Below are 5,737 nucleotides of genomic sequence, written 5' to 3'. Positions count from 1 at the left end.
TTGTTCATTAGGGGCAAAAAGGCTTATAGACATAATGCATCACTGCTTCTTTGTTCTTGTAGACATGTATAATAATCCTACTATAATTCCATATTAATGTTTCATCATCAACTAATTAAATACATTTACTTAAATTTCACCACACGTGAATACTTAAATTAAATAACTTATTATTTAGTTTACCTATATTCCCTCCACCATCCCAAAATGAATGTATTTTGATTCTAATTATTTAGTTTGATTTTTATGGTTGTAAAAAATTATTATTTTTAGTGAATGCAATCTTAGGCATTCATCTTAAACAAATTAAATCGAGATTCTCCATTTTGTCCTTCATCCTAAGAAACTACTCTTATTGAATCATTATTGTAGATCTCATCCCCAAATCTTCACCATCCATCCTTCCAACCAAAAATCTATAAATTAGCATATCAACTTATTCAAAATAGGTATATTATGTAAAGATTTAGAACCACATCTCATCCATTAAATAAATCCACTTGCAACAATGGAATTCAACAAACTAAACTTATTGTATCATTTGAATTTTCATTATGCTTAATCAAAAGTGAAAATTAGAATAATATTTCAAAGATTTTTTTTGTATTAGTTTCATCATTTATATTCATTTTTTTTATTCCTACATTTCTATATTTTCCATTTTATAGCTTAGTATTGTGCTGAAGTGAATGTAGTGTAATTGAGTAAAGCACACTCTAAATAAGGCTAAACACATTGCAAATTTTGTAGAAGTTAATGATACAACTACAAGAAACAAGAATCATTTGTAAGAACCTGAGTTTTTTATATTATTGCACAAAAGAATATTGGAGATACAATAAAAATGAATGAATGAATCCTTATAAAAGAATGAATGGAACCCTAGATGCAAACCCAACTGGCTAGATTAAATTAACATGCACCAAGTGTCTGTTAGGTCCCGGAGACAACTGAGAGGTGGGGGGGGGGGTGAATCAGTTGTCTAATAAATTCAAACCAAAAACTTATTAACCAACTTAATGCTTAATACCAGTAAACCAGTTAAGTATGCCGGTAGACAGTGTTAACAGTAAATTAGTATACCGGTAAGGATTAATGCATGAAACATAAACATAAAGTCATCCACAACACATGACACCAATATTTGTACGTGGAAACCCTGTAAGGGGAAAAACCATGGTGGGAAACCTTACCCACAATCAGATGATACTACTGCAGATAGTAGGTGTACAAAGAGGGGTCTGCACATGCAGAAAGGCCAATAGCCTAGAGCTCACTGCTTAATCATAAATGGGAGTCACACTGACTACAATTGGATGGTTAAATCCAATAAGAATGTACTGCACAAAGTAGCATCTTCATATGCTGGATTCAGTACTGGTGTAATGCTGATATGCTTCTACAAAAACCTAACTTCACCTTCAAATGATGTCTTCATTTATACCTCTACTTGATCTCGCATATACCTTCACACAATTCTTTTTCGCATTCCACACTTGATCTTACAAATAAGATCTTACATTTATACCATACCCTAAGACCAATTTTAGTAGGTCGGCTCTACAAGATATTACAATAAATTTTTTTACAAACAATATAATATACGATGCAATAACCGATTGAACATTTTGTCTCAATGCATTTACAACAATAATAAATCATCTCCATAGCGTGCCATGCTGATCTAGAAAAGATAAACCTACCGGTGTAACCCTAGATAACCTAGACCTATTTGCCGGTAAAAGCAAATATGCAACTATGAATATACCAATGATTATTTCTTCAAAATAAAGTGTCCACATGATGTCTTCGACATTACCAAGTGTCTTCCATATCATTCCAGGTACCGGTGAACAATATATCTTGCCGGTGAACCATATACCAGTAACTTTTGCATAGTTTACTGCTTGCCGGTGAATGTTGCTGGATCTCCAAAGTAAGTGTATTCAGTAGGTGTTGACATCAATGACAAAACCATACCAAAATACCAACAATCTCCCCCTTTGGCATTGATGGCAACACAAGATGGAAAAACCATCAAAATGCCAAATACAAAAACCAACAATCTCCATTTCTCCCCCTGGGAGTAACAATACCAATCTCTCATACAAATTTCTCCTTAAATGTGTTTTTCAAAAACTCTCCCCTAAAACCTCTCACCAAAAAGATAATGTGTTTTTCCATAGATATCTTTTACATCATTAACCCTTAGAGATCTCTCATCGAATGTTGCACCTGTTAGGTCTATAACTAAGTCATTGGAAACCTTCTTGTTTTTATCAGGTCTCTTATCCGTGGTCGGTAACCCTGTGATAGCTTTCACAGCTTCCTTGGTGATCTTATGAATTGCATATAACTAGAAAAATTCTCCATGAACTTTGCTTAACACTATCCTAATCACATCCTTAGGAAATTCAGGAATGCTAAGGATTTCTGTGAATCCTAGGGTTTCAATAACCTTGTGTTCAGCTTTAACATTGCCGATATTATCACATATCTCGGTTTTATACTTGGTTTTGATTTCCTCATCTCCTAACTCTTCAATATTGTAGTGGATGTACATTCTAGGGTCTTCAACATATACAACACCTTTAGGGATTTGAGAAAATGCACCTAAGGTATTATCCTTCTTTGTTGGCATATGGACACTCCAATGAGACATTGTATGTGATTGAAGGTTTTGTCATTGATGGAAACCTTGCAATCCTATGGCACCGACAAGACATCATACCGGCAAAGCATTACATAGGCAAGACAATGCATCGACATCAATAGATCACTCTACACCAGCACCGGCACAGAAGAAAACATGTATGTTGGCATAGAGGCCGACATGATTTTTGTTATGTAATATTTTGTTTATTATTGTAAGCCGACTTGGCAAATTGTAAAATGACTCTTGTATATAAAGGAGATCATTGTAGACATTTAAAGAGGTAATGTAGCAAGCATAAAGAAAATTATTAGGCAGACCTAATGTGTGAATTATTGGTCAAGGGTATATGTAAAGAACAAAGCAAGAACCAGTACTGAATCTAGCATTGGAGATGCTATTGTAAAGCAGTACATGATATTGGATTAGTATAATCCATATTGTAAGTCAGTGTGATTTCTCTTTGAGTAGTGAGCTCTAGGTAGTTGGCCTTCCTACATGTGCAAGCCCCTATTGTAAGTAATATTCTCTTATTGGCCAGTGAGTGAAAATTGTGGGTCACAAATCCCACTGAGGTTTTTCCCACACCGGGTTTCCTTGTTAAACATCTTGTGTTATGGTGTGCTTTTCATGTGGATATTTCTGATTCTGTTTATTGCATTAATTCTTGCATACCGGTAAACTGTTATTTTATGTTTTGCATGTTTTAACTTAAGAAATTCTTACTACCAGTTAGATATTGATTCACCCCCCCCTCTCAGTATCTGTGGGAATCCTAAAAATTGGTATCAAAGCTTGGTCCTCTATTTTCAGAAGCCTAACAGCTTGAGAAAGATCTTGACACCGGTAAAGATGGAAAATCTGATGAAGCAACTTGAAGGAGCTCTTACAGACTATGATGCAGAGAAGTTGAAAAACATCAAATTAGAAGATGATTTAAGAGCAGCTCAGGATATCATTTAGGCACTTCAAGATAATCTTATTGTTGCAAGAAATAAGAGAAGAGAACTTTGTGAAAAATTGCAAAATGAGAATGATGAAAAGGAATCACTTAATGATTAGATAAACAAGCTGAAACAAGAGAACATGACAACAAAAAATGAAATGCAAGATATGACTATGAGATTTTGCAAAGAGATTGAGGATAGGAAGAAGAATGAAGAAGAATTGACTAGAAGACTAAGTGATGCAACAAATGAGAACACAAGACTTAGCTATGAAAATGACATGTTGAAGACAAATCTAATGCATACTCAGAATGACTCAAATGAACTGATGAGACAAAAAGAAATCTTGGAAAGAGAACTGGAAACTACAAATCAACATAAAGAAAAATTCAAGAAAAGCTCAGAGGAACTTGGTACCTTGTTGAAGAATAAAAAACCTAAAGGTGACACTTCTGGAATTGGCTTTGAAGTTGGTGAAAGCTCTGGTACTGCAAATACTCAGGATCACAGCAAACCGGTAAGACAACCTAATACTTATAAATTCAATGGAAGATGCTTTAACTATAATAAGTATGGTCATAGAGAAAATGAATGTAGATCTAGGAATTATCAGAATATCAATACACCCACCGGTCAATGTTGAAAATGCAACAAAGTTGGTCATAACTCTGAAAACTGCAGAATGAATGTGAGATGTTATGTTTGTGGAAGATTTGGACATTTATCAAATCAATGCAGAACACAAATTGGCATAGGTTATGGGAAAGCTATTTAGAAAAATAATGTAACTTGTTATGCATGTAACAAGATTGGGCATATTGGTAAATTTTGTAGAAGTAAAAGTACACCGGTAGACAACCAAAGTGCTAGCTTGAAAGGTAAAGAAAAAGTTGAAGAGGTCAAGCAAGAATTCTCAAAGCAATGGATTAGAAAAGCTGATCTAAATATTGGGAATACTCCTCCACCGGTAGAACCAACAAATGCTTCACCGGTAGGACAAAGTGATGCTTCACCGGTAGGACAGAGTGATGTTTCACTAGTAGGACAGAGTAATGCTCCACTGGCAGGAAGTTCTTCATCTAATTGAAGAAAATTTCCTTGAGGGTTTGGCAATCTAATGACACATGTGCTATTATTCCCTCGGTTAGAGATAAGAAGTTGAAAATTACTTATTATCGATAGACAATGTTAAGTGAATACTTAACCGGCATGCAATTAATATGGTAGATGGCGAAAAGACATTATAAAAGTAAGGTTTTGGCTCCATTTCATTTCACCATGATTTCAAACTTTCAGAGAGCGCAAAGATTCCGAGCTAAGGCATTTTGAGTAAGAAGCAAGCACACTCCAAGCAATCATCCATCCAAGACAGAAAAAGGTATTTAATCATGGCATCCACCTCTGCAATTGAATACATAGTGAACCCTACTGTTGTTGAAGTAAATAAAAAACCTAAGCCTATTAAGGTATATCATAAGGATAGGGAAACGGGGAAAGGCAAAGTTGGTGGACCACCAAGCATAAAAGTTAAAGACAACCTACCCCCACCTATGAAAATTACAACCATTGAAGACCAACTGGCAGTAGAAAGTATGGATGTAGAGGATAGCAATCCTAATTCTGAAGTCCTATACACTGTAAATGTTGATACCCAAAAGATCAACATAATAGTTGATAAAGATACAACTGACAAGTCCTATATGGGTAATGAATCTCCAGTAATAGGAGAAATAGAGAAACTGATAGAGGATATAGAGAAAAACGTAGAATCTGAGGCACATACAAAGAAACCAATAGAGCTAAAGGCTCCAGAACAGGTTCACAAGGAAACAGTGCCATCGGTAAGTAGTGAAGCAGGAAAACCAGTGCTAAAAGAAATGCAGACACAAACTGACCTGCCAGAGGTCAATACAAGCATGGTTACTTCCACCGGTACTCAGATTGTTGGGTCATCATCAACATTCAAGGCAACAAATGTGACTGAGGTATTATTAGATTCTATAAAGAAAATAAATAACCAACTACAGTTCACAGGCTTATAAAGCAATAGATGATTCAATACCAATTTTGAAGATAATTGCTCCAAACTGTAACATAGATAATAAAGATTCTTTAGGACAATTAGACACATTGTGTA

This window comes from Cryptomeria japonica, chromosome 1 (assembly GCF_030272615.1).
Source record: "Cryptomeria japonica chromosome 1, Sugi_1.0, whole genome shotgun sequence".
Taxonomy (NCBI): Eukaryota; Viridiplantae; Streptophyta; class Pinopsida; order Cupressales; family Cupressaceae; genus Cryptomeria; species Cryptomeria japonica.
This window is presented reverse-complemented; position numbering follows the sequence as displayed.